At 42.7% G+C, this 23,476-nt stretch overlaps 1 pseudogene; it reads left to right on the top strand.

Moving 5' to 3' along the window:
* Positions 1-12,929: 12,929 nt before the first annotated feature.
* Positions 12,930-14,051, top strand: LOC113835309 (annotated as a pseudogene).
* Positions 14,052-23,476: the final 9,425 nt, after the last annotated feature.

Below are 23,476 nucleotides of genomic sequence, written 5' to 3'. Positions count from 1 at the left end.
CAGAGTAAAGCCACTATCTGGAGTAACTGCTCTATTGGAAAATAAAAACCCTCACCACACTCCCTAGCTCCCCCATCCAGGGCACATTTGTTTCTACTGTATCCTCTCCAACGAATAACTCATGTGACCTCTTATTATGTCCAGAAGAATCATCCAGGTCTAAGATTCTAAGACTTTGACTGTATATTTTGGTTCCTATTCATTTTGAGTCTCTGTGTAAAATAGCATTTTCCCTGGTGTCCTTCTGTGGAGATGTGAAGGGTTTTCCTCTCAAGATCAAACCTCTACCCCCCACTCCCACTCCTACCCCTACACCCACACACTCTCCAGATAGATGCCGTTCTGAAGCAGGACCCTCCTCATCTAGAATCATCTTGTAACCTTCCACAGCTCTTCTGTTTTTATGGTGCCTTTCTAGGGTACAGCATCCTGAATTACAATTAGCTTCCCTGTCTGGAAGAAAGTTGCTTTTAATTTCCCACATTCTCTCTGCTCCTCAGATTCCCAAGCCCTGACCTAGCCTCCCCTGTCCAGCTCACACAACACACTAAGAAGTCACAGAATTTGGCAGGGGCAATCCCCATGAATAACCAGGCTTCTCCAGCCCTACCCCCACCCCAACCTGTGAAGTCTCTTCATACCCAACTACCTCAGTCAAAACCCAGGACGCATTTGCCTAAGTTAGGGCCTAGCCATTTTTTCACAATTCCTTTGGACCCCAAGTGTTCTTATCCATATAGATAAGAAAATGCACCCCCACTCCACCCCGCTGCCTCTCCAAACCACCTTTGTAGTTTAGCTCAAGTGATTCTTGAGTCTCGGCTTCTTCATGGACATGTTGATTGGCTCCCCTTTTGCTTATAACGGATAGCGCTGCCGTAAACATTGAGGTTTTAGTATGTACAGAACACATTGACAGAGACCATATACAAAGCCTGCTGTACAGCGCAGAGACAGGCAGAGCATGACTAATAGGTGGCTGGGGGCACCGGACTCTATATGGTCCACTGGTTGCTGGACTCTATATGGGAGACTAGAAAAGGCAACTTTTGAACTGATTTCAAAGCCTTGTTTGGATAGAAGGGGAGGAGTGAGGCAGTGAAGGGACCAGCTCCCCATTTCAGCAGCAATAACAGCCTAGCACGTGCTTGCCTGACCTTGCCTTGGTCACTAGGAGATCAGATGCCTGCCCATTTCGGCAGCCATGACAATCTAACATGTGCTTGCCTGACCTTACCTTGGTCACTAGGTCAGATGCCTGCCTTGTGGCAAGGAACCAATCAGAAGTTAGCTGGTGGTGCTATGCTTTACAGCTCTGGGTTTGCTTTACAGACAAGTGCACAGCAATGACTTGCAGAGCATAGCAACCACCCTGGGAGGGCCTATGGGCCATAACAACCAGTTGACCAATCAACACAGGGCAAGTCTGGAGGCACACCAATCCTGAGCCTGTACGTACCCCTAGACACTCCCCTTATGCTGCCCTATAAGATCTCTATGCTGTAGCTTCGCAGTGTCTTTCCTAGTCTTCTGCCATGGTGGGTAGATGAAAGGCCCGAGCTAACATGGGGTTAGCTTGTTAAACAACTACAATAAAGCCTCTTGCTGTTTGGATCAAGCTTTCGACTCTGAATGGTGATTGGAGTTGTCGATGTCCTGGACCAAGATCCTGGGGGTCCTGAGCCTGGGGGTGGGGGTGGAGGTCTTTCAGCAGGGAAGTAGAAGATGAGTGGCAAGAAGAAGATATTCCAAACAGCCTCCCTGCACAGCCTGAGAATGGCCTGGGCCATCAAAGAAACCATGGCAGAACGAGAAGGCATCTCTGGTAAGCAGATATTGTACTTCACACAAGCTCATTAGACTTATTCCAAAATGGAGCTTCCTAAGGAAAGCACTCAGGACCTTAGGTCAAATAGCCATAGCTCCTCCATAAGCCATATACATAAGCCCCAATTCCCTCTCTATAAAATGCAGTTTATAACGAGACTACCCTGGTACTTATTTATTGCTTAACAAGGTATGTCTACTCTGAGATGAAAAAACACTGGTATTCAGGTGTGTGTGTGTGTGTGTGTGTGTGTGTGTGTGTGTGAGAGAGAGAGAGAGAGAGAGAGAGAGAGAGAGAGAGAGAGAGATGGGGGGAAGGGAGGGAGGGAGGGAGGGGAGGGAGGGAGGGAGGGAGGGAGGGAGGGAGGGAGGGAGAGAGAACAAGTAGCCCACCCAGACTGACCTCAAACTTCTTGTGTAGCTGAAGCTGGACTGAATTCCTGATCCTCCTGCCTCAGTTTATCAAGTACTGGGATTATAGTTATGTGCTACCATGCCCAACATGAGGGTATATTTAAAAAATAATTGACTCATACCTGCAATCTCAGCACTTAGGAGACTAAGGCAGGAAGATTGCCAGAAGCTTGAATCCAGCCTGGGCTACACAGAGAGTTGTAAGCCAGCCTGGACTACAATGCAAGCCTCTTTTCAAAAAAAAAAAAAAAGAAGAAGGAAGGAAGGAAGGCACACAGGAAAAAGCCCTCCAGCACCCACTCATAGCTGTCTCCACTTCCTCATGCTCTGATCTGCTCTTTCTGGTATTTTCAAGATGATCTTTTGGAAAAGTTCATCTTTATAATCCTGCTAAAAACACAGGCTTGGCTGTGCATATTGCTAAAATAAAATCAGGAACTTTTATATAGGCATGGTCTTATAAGGATACAGTCATGGGAAAATAGAATGTGGAAGAAAGATATTAATGACTAAATGGATAAGTGTCACAGAAATGCCTACTGTATATAAATGTATACCTCTCAAGATTGGGTGCTCACTCCAATAGGCAAGAATACCCATGAATAATGGGCATACCTTTATAAAATTATTTTGGCCTAATTATGTGGAAATTAAAACAATGACATATAGTAATTACTAAGTACAGAAAAAGAGAGAAAAAGAAAGAATAGAAAGGAAGGCAGGAAGGAAGGAAGGGAGGGAGGAAAGGAGGGAAGGAGGGAGGGAGGGAAGAAGGAAGGAAGGAAGGAAGGAAGGAAGGAAGGAAGGAAGGAAGGAAGGAAGGAAAGAACCTACACAGGTCTGCCATAGGAAACAGACTCGATTCAGCAGTGTCCTTCTCAGCCAAACCACAGAAGGCCACAGACCCGAGGTACCCAGGCCCAGGCAGAGGAAAGTGGCCCCCTCTCTCTATAGCATTGCTGTCTCCATGCCACCATACTAGAAAGCTTAGGGAAAAGCTCCCACCAACACCCAGAGCTTCAGACATTGACCTCTGACCTGTACACTGGGGATAGAGGGGTCTGGGAGCAGAGAACTTCCAGTCACTGGCTGTAATCACAGCTAATTAAATCTCAGCTGATGCCTAAATTGGCTCCTGATTGAATTCAGAACTTTGTCTGATTAATTATCATTCACCTGAACACTGCTGCTTCCCTTAGACCGAGGTTAACTGTTTGCTCCCTCCTGAGAGTCCTGACTTCCTCTGAACCTTGAAATCTACTAAAAGGAACCATGCTCCTGAAAGGGTGCCTACCTCAGGTTCCAAAGATGAGGCAAAATGCCAAAGACTTGGTAAAGTATAAAATGAGCTCCAGTTTGGAAGACTATATCCTGACTATGTAAAGAACCCTGGCCTGTGGAGATGATGCAATGGATAAAGCACTAGCAAGCATGAGGAAGTCAGTTCGAAACTCCAGACCCACTTAAACGCCGGGCATGATGACTGTGTGTCCATTATCCCAACTCTCTACAGGGAAAATCGCCAGAAACTTAAAGGCCAGCTAGCCTGGCATCTGTACCAACAAGAGACTGTTTCAAACAAGGTGGAAGGCGATGACTGATACTAGGAGTTGTTCTCTGACCTCTCCCTGTGCACACATATACACAAGTAGAAGCTAAAAAGAAAAGAATTTTTACAATACAATAATAATAACCTAAATAAAAAATAAGCAAACTATGATGGGTAGTTGTGTGTGTTCATATTTGTATGTATTCTCATCCTTTAAAATGTTTGTTTTTTTATGTATAACTTTCTAAGAAGATTATAATCTTAAATGTAATTTGGGGATGGTATAAATTTTCACTTACTTTGGGAAGTCTCATTTATAATAATGATGTGGTGGTGAATTTCATAATTTAGTCCATAGGCAATGGTATGCAGGCCAATTTAAAACAAATAGCAGTCCAGGAAACAAAATGCAAACATGCATAAGCTTATTGTAATTTTTACTGATAAAAATGTGTTATGCAATATTTACCATTAATCCTAAACCACATTCTATTAAAATTCCAGTGTACCCTGCTTTTATTGATACTTGTTACATTCTTGTGTCCCTAGCCAATCTGTGGCTGCCCATGATGAAGTCGTGTAGTTTCAACATGTTTGTAGATATTTCCATTTTTGTTAACAATAAGATGGAAGGAAACCTATAATGCTATGAAATATGATATCACTTGTTTGTTGACTGCATGGTAGATCTCATTGATGAATCAGATAACAGTTTTCAATAGCAACAGCTATTTCCTAAACTTTTGTACTATTTAAAAATGTAAGGTGGCGCACGCCTTTAATCCCAGCACTCGGGAGGCAGAGGCAGGCGGATCTCTGTGAGTTTGAGGCCAGCCTGGTCTCCAGAGCGAATGCCAGGAAAGGCTCCAAAGCTACACAGAGAAACCCTGTCTCAAAAAACAAACAAAAAAATGTAACAAGGACTAGAAGATAGTGCATTCAGTGAAATTCTTTCCTTGCAAACTCTAGGATCTGAGTTCAATTCCCCAGAACTCAACGTCTAAAAAAATATACATAAAAAAGCAGAGCATAAATGCACATGTGTGTGATCCCTGCACTGGGGAGGTAGGGGTGGACATATTCTTGGGACTTGCCCCAGCCAACTTAGACAACCTGGAAAGTTTCTAGGTCACCTGTCTCCAAAGAAAAGGCAGACTAGCCTTGAGGAATGACACCTGGGTTGCCTTCTGACCAGCAGAGACACACATGTGCATGTGCAAATGTGACAGCTATAGAGATGATGAGGGGTAATGAACTTTAAATCTAACCACCACTGTTAACATTTTCTGTTACTTTCTTAACTCTAAATATCAGTCAAAAAGAAGTAAAAGAAGTAAAAGAAAGAAAGCAGCCCTGATTTGAGCCATTTGCCCAATTTTGTAGAAGCACTCTCACTTTGACCTTTTTTTTTTAAAAAAAAAAAGACAGTCTCATTGTGTATCCCTGTCTAGCCCAGAGAGTACTGTATAGACTAGGCTGGCCTAGAACTTACAGAGATCTGCTGGGACTAAAGGCATGCACCACCATGTCTGGCCTCCATTGTGACCAGTTTTTATACTACTAACCTGATGTCGCTGAACACAGACTCAAGAAGGTGATTGTCAGAGTCGTTATACAGTATTCCCACCATTGATCTCATAGTTGTGACTGAAACCAAGAGTGCAGATAACAGAAAAATCAAAATTAATGAGGCAACATGATGGCCAGTGTTGACTGTCAATTTGAGTAGATGAGAGACGTTAGACTAGAAGATGAGTCTAGTAGACTAGATGATTGATGAAGGGCTGTTTCCAGAGGGAGGGTGTTTCCAGAGACAATCAGAAGGTGACTACTCTCACATAATCAGAAATGTAATCCACTGAGGAAATAAAAACCTTGGAGACAGCTGGGGAGGGGTGAAGCCATGCCTTCATGGGATAGATCTTGGGAGGCAGCTGGGCTGGGGTGAGGCCATACTTTTTGCACATAGATCCTGGGAGGCAGCTAGGCAGGGGTAAAGCCATGGCTTCAGAGGATAGATCCTGGTCCTGGCCCCTTCCTGTGAGATCTCTTTGCTTCCCGGCTGACATGAGGTGAGCAGTCTTCCTCTTCCATGTCCTTCCTCCACAGTATTCCTGTGCTGCCAGGGTCTAAAAGCAGTGAACCCAGCTGACTGTGGACAGGAAACACAATCCAAGTAAATATTTACTCTTTTAAGTGAACTTACCTCAGATATGTTGTCATAGGAACACAAAATTTACCAGCATAAAAAGTGGTAAGTTCTGAGTATATTTAAACTTTCCCTTTTGATGGAATTCATCTCAGTCTTAGCATACATAATTTATATTTAATAGTGTCTACATTAATAACCAGCTCACAGAATTCTCTGTATGAGGAGAATCCAGCATAGCATTATAGTTACAGAGCAATCAGCTGGACAAGTGAGAATTGGAAATAGGATATGTCTGAATCAAGATTTGTGCATGGAACTAGGAAGACAGATGTCAATAAAGTGCTGGCCACACAGGCACAAAGACTTGGGTTTAGACACCCAGCACCAACTAAGATCAGTCAGGCAGTACACATCTGTAACCTAGTGCTAGGGGTTGGGTAGAGACAGTGGAATCTCTGGAGTTCCTTGGCCAGCCAGTCTAGCCAAATCCATGAGCTACAGGTTCAGTGACAGACCCTGTTTCAAAAGGAAAAAGAAAAAAAAATGGAAAGCAATCAAAAAGACCCCTGGCACCAGCCTCTGGCATCCACCCACACAATCACACATGTTCATAAAAGCACATATGCACACACCCAGAAGAACACTCACACATCTGGATGTGACACACTAATAAGACCCTGGCCTCTCCCTTTCTAGCTGCTTTGGTTTGTATGTGGAAGATACATCATACTACAGCCAGATACTTTTGGAAGAGAAGACTAGTAAAAACACAGAAGGAAGAATGTTTACAAACCTTGGGTGGTCACAATAGAGAATCTAGTAAGAATTTGCTAGGTTCACTTCTTTGTAATCCCTTTGAGATGTAAGTCTACATGGTTAGCAGGCCTCTACTTCAAAAGCTAAGAGACTTGCTCATGCCCTAGGTGTAATGCCAATACCAATGTCAGATGATACAATGTGACCCAGGTTTAGCCAATCAGAATTCACCTGGGCTATGAATCTGAAGAAAAAGAAGCAAAATGCCAGGAGGTTGTTGAAGGCATCTGCTTAGATGCGGTGGAAGGTGATCTGTGGTGGCCACAAACCCCTTCGGTGACAGCACCGGTCAGATTCAAGGCTGCAGCTGAGACTTGCCCTGGCTGGATCTCCAGAACTCCAGTCGGTATTGGTGCCTACTTAAGGTTGAACCCAGGTCCGGTTTTTCCACCAATTCTGCCAACTACTAGATATTTGTGAATTAATTTTTTTATGTAACTCAACCAGACTCCACTTCTGTCTTTTCCAGTCACAAGCCCTAACTGACACAGAAATCTAGTGTGATGTGTGGGGGTGGGGATCAGATTGGAAAGCAATGTGATGTCATTTTATTCTGTTTCATTTCCTTGTTTCATCTTATTTTGGTAATGCTGGTGGCCGAACCTAGGACCTTGCATATCAGCATTCTACTGCATAGCTGCATCTCCTAGCTGCTATTTTTATGTGTTTGGTGAAATTAAATACCTCAAAGTCCCTACCAAACTATACTTGTGCCTATTGTGTGAGAATAGCCTGGGCAAAGCTAAGCATGATTAGCCATGTTGACTCTGCCAATTAAAAATTCAAAATGTGACATGCTGTTTTGATGTGTATTTGTCTGATTATTAATGAACCTAAGCATCCATTCTGGGCTTATTGGCCATCATGCCTGTGTTCTCTTTATCATCATTGTATGTCCTTTGTTGTGGTTCTCAAGATATTTGATTTTGCTCCTTTGATTTATAATAGCTCTTCCCTTTGTCTAGGAGATATTTGGACAATAATATTTTCTCATATTGTTACCTTTCTGATAGAATGAGTTATTGAGTTTTCCAGTCGTTAAACTGTCAGCTTTTCCTCTCTTTGGTTTTTGATTTTGTATCTTTTCTGGCAAAACCTTCCCCTTGCAAACTCTCTCTCTGTTACAATTTTTGGATATGCACTTTGTGGGTTCAAATCCTGACTCCGCTCCTTGCTGGCTCCATGCCCATTTTCTTAGCTATGACTTTATATAATATATATGTAAGTACATTATATACATTATATGTACATGAATTATATACATATACATTATATACATGTGTGTGTTTAATAAATGAATTGCTATGTGTGGCCTCAGGTAAGGAGGTGCACTAGATTCCCAGGACTGTTGCAAGAAAGAATAACAAACTGGGTGCCTTGAAACAACAGCTCTTAAAGCTAGAGGTCCAAACTCAAGCCATTGGCAGCATTAGCCATGCTCCCTCTAAGACTCTGTGTAGACTTTGTCCTTGCATCTTCCTGGTGCTGACAGGCATTCCTCATCTGCTACAGCATCACTCTAATCTCTACCTTTGACAAAGTGTTCTCTCTGCACATTTCTGCCTTCATACAGTGGTTTGCCTTTATAGGTCACCAGTTATCTGGACTAACACCTGGTCTCTGTATCATCAGAATTTCCAAGAAATAGAATGAATAATATACCACTACATAGAAATGTAGATAGATAGATAGATAGATAGATAGATAGATAATAGACCTTTAGACACATGTAGGATAGATAAACAGATGCTGAAGGTAGAGATAGATAGATAGATAGATAGATAGATAGATAGATAGATAGATAGATAGATAGATAGATAGATCTGTACATACATAGATGAGAGATAGTAGATGATGAATGGATAGACAGACAGACAGATTGTTGCTGCTGCTGTTTGAAACAGGATCTTACTCTGTAATCCTGGCTATCCTAGAGCTCACCATATAGACTTAGCTGGCCTCAAGCCCAAAGAGATCCACATGCCTCTGCCTTCTGGGTGCTGAGATTAAAGGTTTTCATCATCACATTTGATGTAGACCAGTAGTTCTCAACCTTCCTAATCTAGGACTCTTTAATGTAGTTCCCTCATGTTGTAGTAACCCCCAATCATAAAAAATTATTTCCTTGCTATTTCACACCTTTAATTTTGCTACTGTTATGAACCATGATGCAAATATCCATATATTTTGATGGTGTCGGGGATCCCTGTGAAAGGGTCATTCAACCCCAATGGTGTCACAACCAATGAGTTAAGAACCTCTGGCCTAGACTATTTATTGATTTGAAGGAACTACTGGGTCCAGTTCTGTGGGATCCTGTAGAGCTGAAAGCATGGGCAGGTTTTTGATGTTACAATCTTTTTTTTTTTAATTGTCTTTATGCATGCCTGTGTGATGTGCTAGATCCTGAAATTACAGACAGTTGTTAGCTGCTGTGTGGAAGCTGGAAATTGAACCCCGGGTCCTCTTGCAGAGCAGTCAGTGCTCTTAACCACTGAGTCATCTCTCCAGCCTCTGATGTTACAATCTTAAAACAGAGTTTCTATTCTTCCTCAGGAAATACCAGATTTACTCTGGAGGCCTTCAGCTTATTAGCTGAATCCCAGCCACAGAGTGTGATCTGTTTCGTTTAAGGTCAACATATTGAAAGGTGAATCATTTTTACATGATGCCTTCAAAACAACATCAAGACCAGTGTTTGACCAACTTACTGGCTCCATAGCCTAGCCAAGTTGATTCACAACAGTAGCCATCACACTCACAGCCACAGGGACCAGGTGCATATCTTTTTTAATATGCACAAGCATGTATCTTTTCTAATTAACTAATGACAGCAGTCCATATTAATTTTGTCTTTGAACAGATAGTTGGTTGTCCTAACGGTAGGATGTTTGTCCTTTCCCTTCATATTTGAAATGCTCATTTACATCATAATATAATAAAATGTTATAAATATATTATTTATATATCATGAGATATATAATATGTTTTTATATATTTATTTAAATAGATAAATATACATTTACAAATATATTATCTAATATATAATTTTTATAATATATGTATTTTATATATTATAAATATATTTTCACATATTTATAAATAATATAGAGTTAATATAGTCAGTGTTCACTTGATCTCTAAGATATTGGTTCTAAGACCATCTGAAAATACCAACATTTGTATATTTCCAGTCTCCTATACAAAGATACAATATGGGCACACAAGCTGTGTACATCTTCCCACTATATATGTTTCTCTTCAAGATGAGAACCCATCCTGAGGAATTCATCACTGGGTGATCTCACCAGAATGATTGTTCATATAAACATAGAATTCACATTATCTAAAACTGTGATGGTGTCATTAGATGATCTAATCCTAGGGATCATTGTCATTTATGTAGTTTGTCATGTAGCACAAAACTATACCTTACATAGGGCCTAGATTACTTAAAATATCTAACATAAATGCTATACAAATAGTTTTAAAGTATATTGCTTAATGATTACATAATGATAAGAAATAGATTAATTTTCTGAAATTTTTTAGCTTTATTTTAATGTGTCTGAGTGTTTGGCCTGTATCTATGTATGTGCACACATGCAGTCCTAATGCCTGCAGAGTTCAGACGAGGGTGCCAGATCCCTTGGAATTTGAGTTACAGATGGGTGACAGCCACCATGTGGGTGCTGGGAAATGAAACCAAGTCCCCTGAGAAAGCAACAAGTACTCTTCACAACTGAGCCATCATTTCAGCCCCAACCTTTTCTGAGTATTTTCCATGTGTAGTTGGTTTGATCCATGGGTGCAGGATCATAAAGGGCCAACTGTCAGGTTTATGCCTTATTATAATACTTTATTGTTTTTACTTTGTTGTGCCAATACTATGCTGTTTTATTTTGTAGAGCGCTAGGGTTTTTTGTGAGCAGACTGACAGAACACATGCCTTCCATCATGAGCATCCACACTCCTGTCTCCCATCTAGTTCTAGCCAAGTGAAGCCTTCTCAGCTTCCAAAATCAGACAAAACCAGGCTTGCTCAGGGTGGTGTGGCTGAATGTAACTTTCTGATAGATTAAGCCCCTTCACTCTTTCAAACTAGTTTTAATTCTCCTTCCTTGTTTTTATTCCAGATGAACTGAAAGCTGAAGATGGATTGGAAGATGAACTGAGAGTCCTCTCCTCCCGCTGTCCTCCACTCTGGGATAGATTGCCAGGTACAGACAAAGGAAATACAGTGCTTGGAAAATTACAGTATTTGGGTCTGCACCCTTCAGCATATCAAACAGCAAATGCCCGTGAGAGACTGACTGAGGGAAGAGGGCAGGCCTACTCTGTGAACACGTCTCACTACCACACTCTCTCCTTCAGCCAGCCAGAGCCAGCTTGTCTTGTGCTGAAGAGGTTTGGGTCTCTGCCTCAGTAGGAATTCAAGCCAAGAAAGCACACCCCCTTTGAGGGAACCCAACTGTCAGGTACTTAAGAATCTCACTGTAGTAATAAGACAATGAATTGTATAGTCTATTTGAGACACAATCCAATAAGATGTATTGGAATGAGCCAGCTTAATAATTTAAAATAGCCACCATAAGTAAAGAAAAGGAAGTTAAAATAACATGAAATTTAAAAAAAGCTGGGGGGGAGGACCAAATAAAATCATTGGGTGTGAAAATTTTAATCACTGAAGTAACTCAATGAATGACATACACATACAACTGTATTCTGCTAAGAGATGAGCTACAAACTCTCCTGCCAGTGTTGAAAAGGAATGAGGAGTGGAAAGATGCAGCAGAATTGAGCGCTGAAGATAAAATGCACGTGTCATCATCTAATAATAGGAGGCCTTGAAGAAAAGAGAAATGAAGAAATGCAAGTGTCAGAAAATTGTTGGGGATTAAAGAATGATGAGAGGCCTCAGACTGAAAGAGCCCATGGAGAACCTAATAAGATAAATGTAGTAAACCCACATCTGGATACATTATGGGGAAATTTAAAACCACAAAGAAAAAGGCAAAACTCCCAACGCTGCTGAAGAAAAAGACGATCACTCACGAGGAAGCAAGTGTCTGATTGACATTCAACTTGTGTTCAACAATGACAAGAGAGACAAAAGGCAGGAATGTACTATTACCAAAGTGCTAAAGAACTTCAAACCAGATTTATTTCCAGAAAGAAAATGAAATAAGCACATGCCATGAAAATAATCCCAGGCACAAAAAGCCAAGGTAATGAACAAAATTCTCCTTGAAAACAGAGGAAATCACTCCAGTTAGAAGAGAAATCGACCCGTGATATTACTCTGCAATAACAATGGGGGAGTGGGAATGATAAATAAGGAAAAGTTAACTTTGGGGCTACATGGAAGAGAAGGAAAATAGAAAGGGAAAAGACAGACAGAGTCAGAGAGACAGAGTCAGAGACAGGGAGACAGAGACAGAGTCAGAGACAAAAAAATTCACAACCAACTGGAGCTAAAACTTTGTCTAGCTCGTAGAGCAGTGACTAAATAAATGGTGTCTGCAATGAAGACTAGGAGCCCCATGGGAGTATTCTTACCTTGTTATAGAGAAAGGCGTAAATGCTGACTTGGCCTCTTTGGCATATCAGACCACTGAAAGAATGGAGCCTAAGAAATTAGGATTTCTTCCCTAATCTTCTGCTAAGAGAGAAAATGACTGAAACCCTGGGACATCCAGAACCTGGATACTGGAGAAAGATACACAGTTTCTCACGTGACCTTGAAGGAGAGACAGGGGATAAGTGATGGGCAAGGGACCAACCACACTTCACTGTTCAGTCATGCACTCCTCCTGTTTGTTTTTTAAATATATTCTAAAACTAAAATAGAATGACATCACTTTCTTTCTCTTTCCAAATTCTCCCATGGCACCCCATCTAGTTGATAGTCTCTTTTTCTTTGATTATTATTGTTACATATACATGAATATGTATGCACAAATACATAAATACAACCTGCTGAGTCTGTCTTCAGTGTTTCTGTGTATATGGTTTTAGGAATGACCATTTTTTATTGGATAACCAACAAAAGACCTCATCTGATTTAAAGGGGCCGCGACCCCTGTCCCGGCTGCTAGGGAGGGAGGTGGAGAAGGAGCGTGGGGCCATCGTTGTCTGCAGTTCTAGGCTTACAGCCCTTAACTCTAACCCTGCCGCAGCCCGTGCCCAGCCATGGACCCCAGTGATTTCCCCAGACCATTTGACCCATTGACCCTGCCAGAGAAGCCCCTGGCTGGAGACCTTCCAGTCGACATGGAATTTGGAGAGGATCTGCTGGATCTCAGACTTCCCCAACTCGAGGATGGGCTCCCCCAGGTCTATCTCCATCCTCTGGACCAGGGTGCCAGACCCCTGAGGTGATGCCACCTGATCCAGGGGCTGGGGCCAGTCCCCCTTCACCTGAGGGGCTACTAGAACCTTTGGCTCCAGATTCTCCAATAATCCTGGAGTCTCCTCATATTCAAGAGGAGGAGATTACCCCCCCCATAGCTACAAGGAGAAGGGACTCCCCTGGTCAGAAGGAGGAGCATACCCAAGGGCAGCCACAGAGCCCAAACGCACCCCCTAGCCCTTCAGTGGGAGAGATTCTGGGGGGTGGAATCAACAATCCTCAGACCAAACCTGGGGTCTCTATCCCTGCTGTGCATCCTTCTTTGCCAGGAGATGGCCTCACAGTGAAGGAGAGTGAGAGGCCGCCTGAGAGGAAGAGAACCCAACGCCTTAGAAGAGCAGACCTCCAAAGCCTGAGGTTGTGGATTCCATTGAGAGCAGGAGATCTGGAACACCAAGGACTCAGTTGTGGTACAGACTGGTTCAGGAGGCTCCTTCCAAGAGTTCTGCACATCTGTCTGTCTGTCTCTGTATGAGGCCCAGCAGCAGCGTCCAATCCCCCAGTCTGGGGATCCTGCCGATGCCACTCACTGCAGCATATGCCAGAAGACTGGAGAGGTTCTACATGAGGTCAGCAATGGCAGCATGGTGCACCGACTCTGCAGCGATTCTTGCTTCTCCAAATTCCGAGCCAACAAGGGACCGAAAACCAACTGTTGTGGCCAGTGTGGGGCTTACATCTACGCCAGGCCCAGGAGCCTTGGCCCAGAGCTCCTCTTCCATGATGGTCAACAAAAGCGGTTTTGCAACACAACGTGCTTGGGGGTGTACAAGAAGGTGGGGCCGAAGGAGTAGTGCATTAGAGGGCTATGGAAGGGGGTGTGGTTCTTGGGTGATAAATAAAGGTGCCTGAAGGGTCGAGGGCTGGGCAAGATAAAACAAATAAAGGGGGTTTCAATTGTATCTGTTATGCTTTATTTTTGAAGCTGGCTGGTGGACACACCTGTAGTTCTTTGTAATATCATCATCTATACTTTTTTGTATGCCTGAAAAATTTCATGTTTAAAAATTTTAAAAATAAAAGTAAAGGGACAAAAAGAAAAAGACCTCATCTATTTCAAACCTATCCCCATATTAGGGTCCCAGAAGAATTTGGGGGAGTCACTCTTTCTTTGTTCTTCTACCCAATGTGGCCGAAATTGACTAACTCTCCCTTTTCTGCTTTCTACTATTAAAATAAGGAATTAAATAAATACTGACTTGGGATTGGTGAGACAAATAAGCATAAATATGCTTTTTGTAATGTTAAGTATATCATAAACAGTAAAACTCAAAATGAGGGGAGAGAGGCGGGGAGAGGAGAAGTAGGAGGGGGAGGAGGTGAGGGGGGAGGAGGAAAGGGAGAGGGAGAGGGAGAGAGAGAGAGAGAGAGAGAGAGAGAGAGAGAGAGAGAGAGAGAGAGAGAGAGAGACTAGAAATAAGTAGCTAAGTTTAAACATAGTGTGAACTACAAAAATTTGTGCTTTGAGTTGTGTCCTTGCTCCCAAACATAATACATAGTACTACACAAACTTGACATTCTAAACCCTAGTTCCTTGGTTTATAATCTGATTTGGAACAGAGCTGCAGCAGGGCTGGTAAGGATGAAGGAATCCATGCTGGAATATCAGGGGAGTATGCCGAGTGATATATAAGAAAACAGAGTGCCACACTAAGGCAGAGATAAGAAGCTGTTTGTGGCAAGGCAGGCAGACATTGGAGCTATACAGCTACAAGCTGTGGGAGACCAGATATTTCTTGTTAACAACCAGAATCTAAGAAAAGGCAAGGATGAATTCCCCAAAGATTTGAAGCAAGAATACCTTGCTGCCCTTACTTCAGACTTCCAGCCTTCACAATTATAAGAATATGGATTTCTGTCACTTGTGTGGTTTTTTTGTTTGGTTGTTTGGTTGGCTAGTTGATTGATTTGGTTTGGTTTGGGTTTTTTTTTTTCTGGAAAATATGTAACATTTTCTTTTTAAAAAATAAAGTATTCAGGGGCTGGAGAGATGACTCAGAGGTTAAGAGCACTGGCTGCTCTTCCAGAGGTCCTGAGTTCAATTCCCAGCAATCACATGGTGGCTCACAACTATCCGTTATGAGATCTGGTGCCCTCTTCTGGTATGCAGATATACACGGAAGCAGAATGTTGCATGCATAAATAAAATCTTTTAAAAAAATAAAGAATTCTTACTAATGTTTTTGAGAATTTCATATATGCGTCTGTTGTATTTTGATCATATCTGTCTCCATTCCTCCCTCCAACTCCTCCTAGGTTCACCCCCACCCTCATATCCCTCCCAAGTTTGTGTTCTCGTTTGCTGTGCCTTGCTTTGTTTTGTAACCACCAAGTTCCTCTTGTGCCGCCCATAGTTCATGGGCATGAGACTATCCATTGGACTATGGTGGCCACACCTTAAAGTAAACTGACTCTGCCCCCCTACAAGCAGTCAGCTGTCATCAGCATCTCAGCTTGGGGTGCAGATTCAGTGAGCTCCCCTCCCCTCCATACTGGAATATTGTCTAGCTTGATCTTGTGCAGGCAACCTCAGTTGCTGTAAGTTTAAGAGTGCAGCAGGTCATTTATGTTGAGAAGACACCGTTTGACTCTGGCCCTCCAACTCTGGGTCTTACGATTCTTCCCACCCCCCTTCCAAAATGGTCCCTAGCAAGGGAGTATGATATAGATGTCCTGCTTGTGGCTGAACACTCCATATGCTGTCTGGCCAGTTGGGAGTTTCTGCATTTGGGAGGCTGAAGCAAGAGGATCACTAATAGTTTGAGGCCAATCTGGCCTACAGAGCCAGACTTTATTTAAAAGAAGAGTAGTCAACCCAAATCTGACATGCCGGAAAATGTATGATCTGCTAGGAACAATTATGGAATGTTCTAAACTTTTAGAATTGTGTTAGCTTACAAATCCCCTATCTTCTGTATAAGCTTTATAATATACATCAATACAAATGTACTTACATAGAATATATGAATAGTTACACAAGTAAAAGCTGGGGTGGGTATTCAAAAAGTTTTACTGATACGAAATCATGGTTAAAAAAATCTGGAGACATCAGTATTGGGGGAAAAAAAAAAAAGCAGACCTCAGTACCCAAGAGTCTAGTTTCGTATACCCAAAATCATTCTTGGTGGTCACAGTGTTGGCAGGGAAATGAGTTGTCAGGATCCATGTTTCCCAACCATTGTTCCTTCTTGTTCATCTCTGGATAATTCTATGCCCCACACCCACATCCCTAGACTTTCTGGTAAACAGTGAAAGACAATGATGGAGTCAGCCCAGCAATGGCTTTTCCAGGTCACTTGCTCAGCATTCATGGACAGCATCCCAGAACCAAAAATAGAAGATCCATCTGCACTTTGGCTACTGGAGCTGAGGCTTGGATGGGCCTCAGGACAGGCCTTGGCAGACTGGTAGCCATGGTGGCAGCACTGACCTCTTTAGGTGACCTGGACAGGTGATGGCTAGCAGTCAAAGCAGAAATATTTTCTCAGCCAGCATCTGAGGGATGAAATGAGAGAATCAGGAATGATCAGGGATCTTGTCTCCTCGATGAAGGAAAGGGTTCCTCCCTGTTGGTGCAGAGACTGGCAACAGTGTGGGGAAAGGGAGGAGGCTGCAAGGGCAGTTCAGAGGGAGTCTCCATCATTCAGAGTGACTGTTCAGTAGTATTACTCGTTTATCTATAGACTTTCCTTTGGGATGTTTGAGCTTGGCACACAGTCCCTCATATGATAGGACTGTTAGTGTAAGTTGCTTGAGCTGGGGGCGGTTAGGAGAAGTTGGTTTCTGATTGGTCCCCTAACCACACCGAGGAAAGGAAACTAAATTCTGGGGTCATCTTTTGGCCTTTGCTTTGTGGATATTCCTAAGGAAAGGAGAAAAAAAATCTGTCCTCTGTTCCCTTTGTGAGGTGAAAGAGAGGACTGAATGAGACAACGGACCAACAGTATGGAAAGCAGAGGCTCTTGCCCATGCTGAAGAGGAAGGACAAACAGGGGCAGGAATCCAGACGCTGTCTTCTTCATTCCTTGCCTCCTTCCCAGCTCCGAATCTCACAAATCTTACATTACTTCAACCCTTTCATACTCTATACTTTCATCTTGCCCGTTTCTCACATTTTGAAAATGGATGTTCATATAAATTGGTGTTCGTAGTAACATTCAGATTAACAGAGAATCCTTCCTCATCCTCTGTGTCTCTTTGTTCTCCAGGAAAAGATATCTGACGCATCTCCAGTCTAGATAGACAGGAAGATCAGATGTGATGAATCCTGCTGCTTCAACACACTGTAACGAAAAGCTGAAAATAAGATACAACAAAAATACAATCAGGCTCAACTGTGAAATGAACTTCATTAATTAAAAACAGAATGAAACATTTAAAATATTGACCCTGATTGGAGTTATGAGCCTGCTGGACTCCCAGTCTGGGAATAAAGAAAGGCAGCTGGGAACTTACCAGCTGTGGCAGAGGGAGCTTAAACCACTTCCCACCGTTCTCCAGGGATGAGTCGCATGATGAGTTAGCCAGCCCCCGGGGGTCATCCATAAGCACATGTGGGCAATGCTAACCGACCTCAGCAGATTGTATTTATAAATTTATGTACCTGTATATGCATAAACAATTATAATTAAGGAATAGGAGGCCATGAATTTGGGAAGGGGTGGGGGTCACAGGTCAAAGTAGAGGGAGGATAGGGAGTGGGGAACAATGCAAACATGGTACTCATATATGAAATTTTCAAAAGCAAATTATAAAAAGAATTTAAAATATTTCACATGATTTTTCATGATTGAGATCAAAAGACATTATGGACAAGTGCTGTTCAAAGGTTCCTCTCTTTTCAAGCTGCAGCCTAGGAATGTGCAGGGACAGAGACACCTTATGTGTGGGGTCCTGGGGTGTGTGGCAGCATACCATCACCTCAGGTGTCACACTGGATAACCGGACTAGATGGATTCTGGGAGGGATACCAAGAAATCTGGGATGCAGCAGGAAAGAATGGGAATCAGGAAGAAAGATCACAATGAAAACGACACTAAGCCCTCAGTCTCAGTATTATCTTCACATGGGAGCTTCGCCTCTTTTGACAGTCTGGTGTATAGATGTCATACTTGGTTGTTCAGAAAAAGATCTTTTAAATTATATTTATGGTTTGTTGTTTCTTCGAGCAGTAGTGCCAATGCCTTTATGTCTTCAGAGAATATGACATTTTGTTTTGGGTACTAATGCTCCCAGTTTGTATATTCTCTTGGAATTTTAAATGCACACAATCATTATCTACAGATAAATGGAACTTAAATTTTTTCCCAATACCTTCTTTTTCTTGTTTTATTGCATTGGCTACAGAGTCAACGGTGGTGTCTTATTCCTGTCTGTAATAGAAATTTACTATTTTGCCCCTAAGTAAGCTTTTATTCTAGGAATATTTTAGAAGTGTCCTGATCATGCCAGTGCTAAGCATTTCATGGTTTTGAATCTTGAAAGATTGCTGTCTATTATTAAATGTTGTTTTGCACCTATCTGGAAGACAAAAATCTTCCTTTAATATACTAACACAAACTATCACCTGCATATGTGTTCTAAGCAAATACAGCTTACGAGTTGTCTTTCAGAAAGCTGGATGGTAGATATAGGAGTGCTTGTTTTATTACTTTTTATTCTTGATTACATATTTAAAATACTCATAAAAAGGAAGTTATTCAACCACCAAGAAATGAGACTAATGATGCTCTTACACTTAGTTCCATCAATTATCTTCATAACAAATACACAACTTTTTTTTCAAGCTTCTCAAGACTAAGTCCATTTCTTTTTTTAATCATTTTTTTAATTTGAATTAGAAACAAGATTGATTTACATGACAATCCCAGTTCCCTTCTCCCTCCCATCCTCCCCTACCACCCCCCAAACTAAAACCCTACCTATCACATACTTTTGCTTCTATTCTTCCCCTGATTCAACCTTTCTGCTCCCTCATGACCTCTGCATCCTTCCTCTTCTTCCCTTCTCATTCTCGTAGCTCCCTCCCTCCCCTTCCCATGCTCTCAATTTGCTCAGGGAATCTTGACCCTTTCCCCTTCTTCAGGGAACAATGTTTGTCTCTTTTAGGGTCCTCCTTGTTTACTAGTTTCTCTGGCAGTGTGGATTGTAGGCTGGTAATCCTTTACTCTATGTCTAAAATCCACATATGAGTGAGTCCATACCATGTTTGTCTTTTTGTTACTGGATTACCTCACTCAGAAAGGTTTTTTCTAGTTCCATCCATTTTCCTGCAAATTTCAAGACTCCATTGTTTTTTTCTGCTGAGTAGTTCTCCATTGTGTAAATGTACCACATTTTCTCTATCCATTCTTTGGTAGAGGGGCATCTAGGCTGCTTCCAGTTTCTGGCTATTTCAAATAGTGCTGCTATGAACATCGCTGAACAGATGTCCTTGTTGTATGAATGACAAATACACAACTTTTTAAAAAGCTATTTAGTCAGGTGTGATGGTGCATGCCTTAATCCCAGCACTTAGAGGCTGAGGGGGGTGGGTCTGTGTGGGTTTTAGGACAGTCCTGTTCCATACACTAAGTTCCAGGCCAGCTAGGGCTTCATATTGAGACACCCCCACCTCTCTCTCTCTCTCTCTCTCTCTCTCTCTCTCTCTCTCTCTCTCTCTCTCTCTCACACACACACACACACACACACACACACACACACACACACACACACTCCACATTTTTCTAGTAACAGCTCCCTGATTTACCTAGAGCATAAGACCTTGTCTGCTTTTGGACCATAGGGCTTTGGATCAACCATCTCAACACCTGAAGCATGAAACTCAGCTTTAGCTCAAGCATTGACATCTCATGGCCAGGGTGATTGGTTCAGGGATTATTTAGGATTAACAGACTGCTTTCATTGACACTGTTGAGAGAGTCTTATCTTCCTACTGAATTTGAGCCTGAGAGGATGTGTTCAGTGACTGTTATCTTGCCACAACTAAGGACCCAGTAATTAACAGGGAAAAGAGAAATGAATGGGGCTTCAGTCTCTACAGGACTTATCTCTTTAAAGCTTTTGGCCTCATGATCTAATGTGCTCACCCCTTGACTTCTGCAAGTTTTGACTTCATGATCCTCTCACTTGTAAGCAAGAGTGGAAAACAAACCAACCTCTGCGTCTCCCCCCTCTCTTTCCTTCCTCTTTTGTCACCAGTTCCTCTCCCCCTCTCTCTCTCTCCTCCAAACAAGCTCAAAGTTCCAGTCTCTACACTCCTTCACCAACTCTGCCATTTCCCCCAAACTCTCTCTTACCTTTTCCTCTTTATTTCACTGTCAAAATGCCCAAAGAGGACACGCTTTGTGTACCTCCTCACTAAACCACTCGTGTTAGTGAGTGCCTCTACCACTTAATGCACCCACCCAAAGCCATCTCGATGGCAGTGTCTTTCAGAGTATGGCCCCCGTCCTTGAGAATCGCCTGAGAAATGGGTTTTGAATGCCCAGCACTGAACACTATGTTGACCACCAAATCAGAATTTCTAAGGATGCTGCCTAAAGATGTGAAATTTTTAAAATCCCAGTTCACTCTTAAACACACTGAGATTTAAGAATGATTATATTATACAGGCTGAGCTGATAACTTGGCCAGTAAACTGCTTCCCTTTGCAAGCAGAAAGACCTGGATTTGATTCCCAGAATTCTAAAAAAAAAAAAAAAAAAAAAAGCTGAACATGGAGGTGCATGCTTGTAACCCCAGCACTGGGAAGGCAGAAACAGGATCCCAGAACTCACTGGACAAACAGCCTCACCTAGTTGGTGAATTCTAGGCCAGTGTGAGATACTCAATTTTAAAAAGAGCATTAAGGATCTTTCTCTGCCCTTTACACACACACACACACACACACACACACACAGCGAACACACACACATTCATGTATCTACACACACTTGAAGAATTATTACATTATAGAAATTGTTCCTCAAGGCTTAGTTTTGTTTTCATTGACTTCAGGTGACGCAGCCACCCTGGCCTGCATGAAGCACTAAGCAGTCTCAACAGTCCCTTTTGCACTTGTTCTTTTTGAGCCTTTTGTGTGCAGTGAACTGAAGCCCTTTAACTAGAAACTCAAGTTGTCAGGTAAGCTTAAGAATTGGAAGTACATCTTGTCTGATATGTAGCAGCCTAATCCAGGGACTGTGTCTTGCTTGTCTCTAGCTGCTTGGATACAGCTACCCTCCAGGCTTAACGGTGTGAGTTTCTAACTATTGCAGTATCTGTGAAGAGCTGAGTTTGTCATCAGACATGGCCCAGTACCACCAACAGGATTAGAGTTGGCTTCCTTGTAAGCCCAATCTTTTAAGGATCCCTCCATGTGCAAGCTTCAGGGTATAAGTAGATTAAAGCTATCTGGTGAGGACTCAGCCATGACAATGGTAGAGCTGTTGCTCCCCAGAATATATTACAATTTTCATATTTGGCATACATTCTTTTACCCTGTATGTGAGGGCAGTGTGCATGTGTAAGTATATGTGTGTGAAGGTGTGCTCACCCATGCATGTGCGTATGGAGGCTAGAGTTCAACACTGATTTTCTTTCTCTATTATTCACCACCCTATTTTTTTTGAGACTATTTCTCATTGAGCCTGGGATTCATCATTTTAGCTAGACTAGCTGGCATTGAGCCCCCCAGGATCTATCTGTCTCTATCCTCCTGCCACAATCAGAGCTGGGTGACAGATGTGCATTGTCACACTCAGCTTATACATGGGTGCCAAGGCTCACACTTGGGTTCCTGTGTTTGCACAGCAAGCACTGTACTCATTAACCATTTCTTCAGCCCTCTGGTACCTATTATTTTATATTTAGGATCATCTTTTTCATATACAGAAAATATATTGAGCTGGATGTAGTGACACACTCCTGCATACCCAGCACTGGGGAGGCAAGAGACAGGTAGATCCTAGGTGGCAGAAGCAGAAACTTCAGGAGTTCAAGCCAGTTAGCCCCTGCTATGTAGAAAGTTATGTGAGACTATAACTCAGCCTGGTCTACAGAGTGAGTTCCAGGACAGGCTCCAAAGCTACACAGAGAAACCCTGTCTAGAAAAAACAAAATAAACTTTTTGTCGAGCATTAGGTTTCTTTATAAAAGGAAAAATAATAGCCCACCTTACAGTACACTTTTTATAAAAGTTTTGGATATCCTACATGTCCTGAACTTTCCATGCACTCTGGGGAGAAGTCACTCTTGCCATCAGAGGTGAGTACTGGCTTTTGTACATCACAAAGAGTGAACCAATTTTGCTGATATAAATTCAGATGACAGAACAATGTTATCCCAGCTCATAAATATAACCCCAGTGTGGTATCAGATGAGACATAGACTTCCCTTCTAAATCTTAAGTCCGACTGGCACCTCATCATACTTGGAATCATATGTTCTACCTCTCTGAGGCCTGTATTAATTCTGTCTAAGGACACACCATACATACTGACATTTTCTTGAGTTGGGGGAGGTGCACACACCCCTATATGCACACATTGAGGCCAGAGATCAACATGGACTGTCTTTCTTTATCACTCCCCAACTTATTGTTAGAGACAGTTTCTCACTGCACCTGGACCTCACATTTGAGCTAACCAGTGGATCCTCAGGATTGGCATATCTTTGTCCCTCATGAAGTGTTGGGATTATAGGTGTACCTCACCACACCTGGATTTTTTACATGGGTGCTGGAGATCTGAACTCAGGTCCTCATGCTTACACAAACACTCTCCCCACTGAACAAACTCTCAGTGTCAGCATTTTCAATCTTATACATTCTTTGTTATTGATGGTGTGGATCTGGATTCTAAAAGTAGCTAACTTTAGAATCTCTGGAAATTTTTGTCATCATTTTGAGATTCATTTTATCATCTCAAATTAAAGCATTTGAAATAGATGGTGGAGTATGCTTATAATCCCAGTATTGGGGGGGTGGGTAGAGGCAGGAAGATAAGTAACTCAAGGCTAGCCTGGGCTACATGAGACACTGGGAGAAAGGAAGGAAGGAAGGAAGGAAGGAAGGAAGGAAGGAGGGAGGGAGGAGGAGGGAGGGAGGAGGGAGGGGGAGGGGGGAGGAGGGGAGGGAGGAGGGGAGGGAGGAGGGAGGGAGGGAGGGGGGGGAGGGGGAGGGAGGGAGGGAGGGGGGGGAGGGGAGGGGAGGGAGGGAGGAGGAGGGGGGGGAGGAGGGAGGGAGGGGAGGGAGGGAGGGAGGAGGGAGGGAGGGGGGGAGGGAGGAGCGAGGGAGGGAGGGAGGAGGGAGGGGGAGGGAGGGAGG

The sequence above is a fragment of the Cricetulus griseus genome, chromosome 4 (genome assembly GCF_003668045.3).
Source record: "Cricetulus griseus strain 17A/GY chromosome 4, alternate assembly CriGri-PICRH-1.0, whole genome shotgun sequence".
NCBI lineage: Eukaryota > Metazoa > Chordata > Mammalia > Rodentia > Cricetidae > Cricetulus > Cricetulus griseus.
This window is presented reverse-complemented; position numbering and strand designations above follow the sequence as displayed.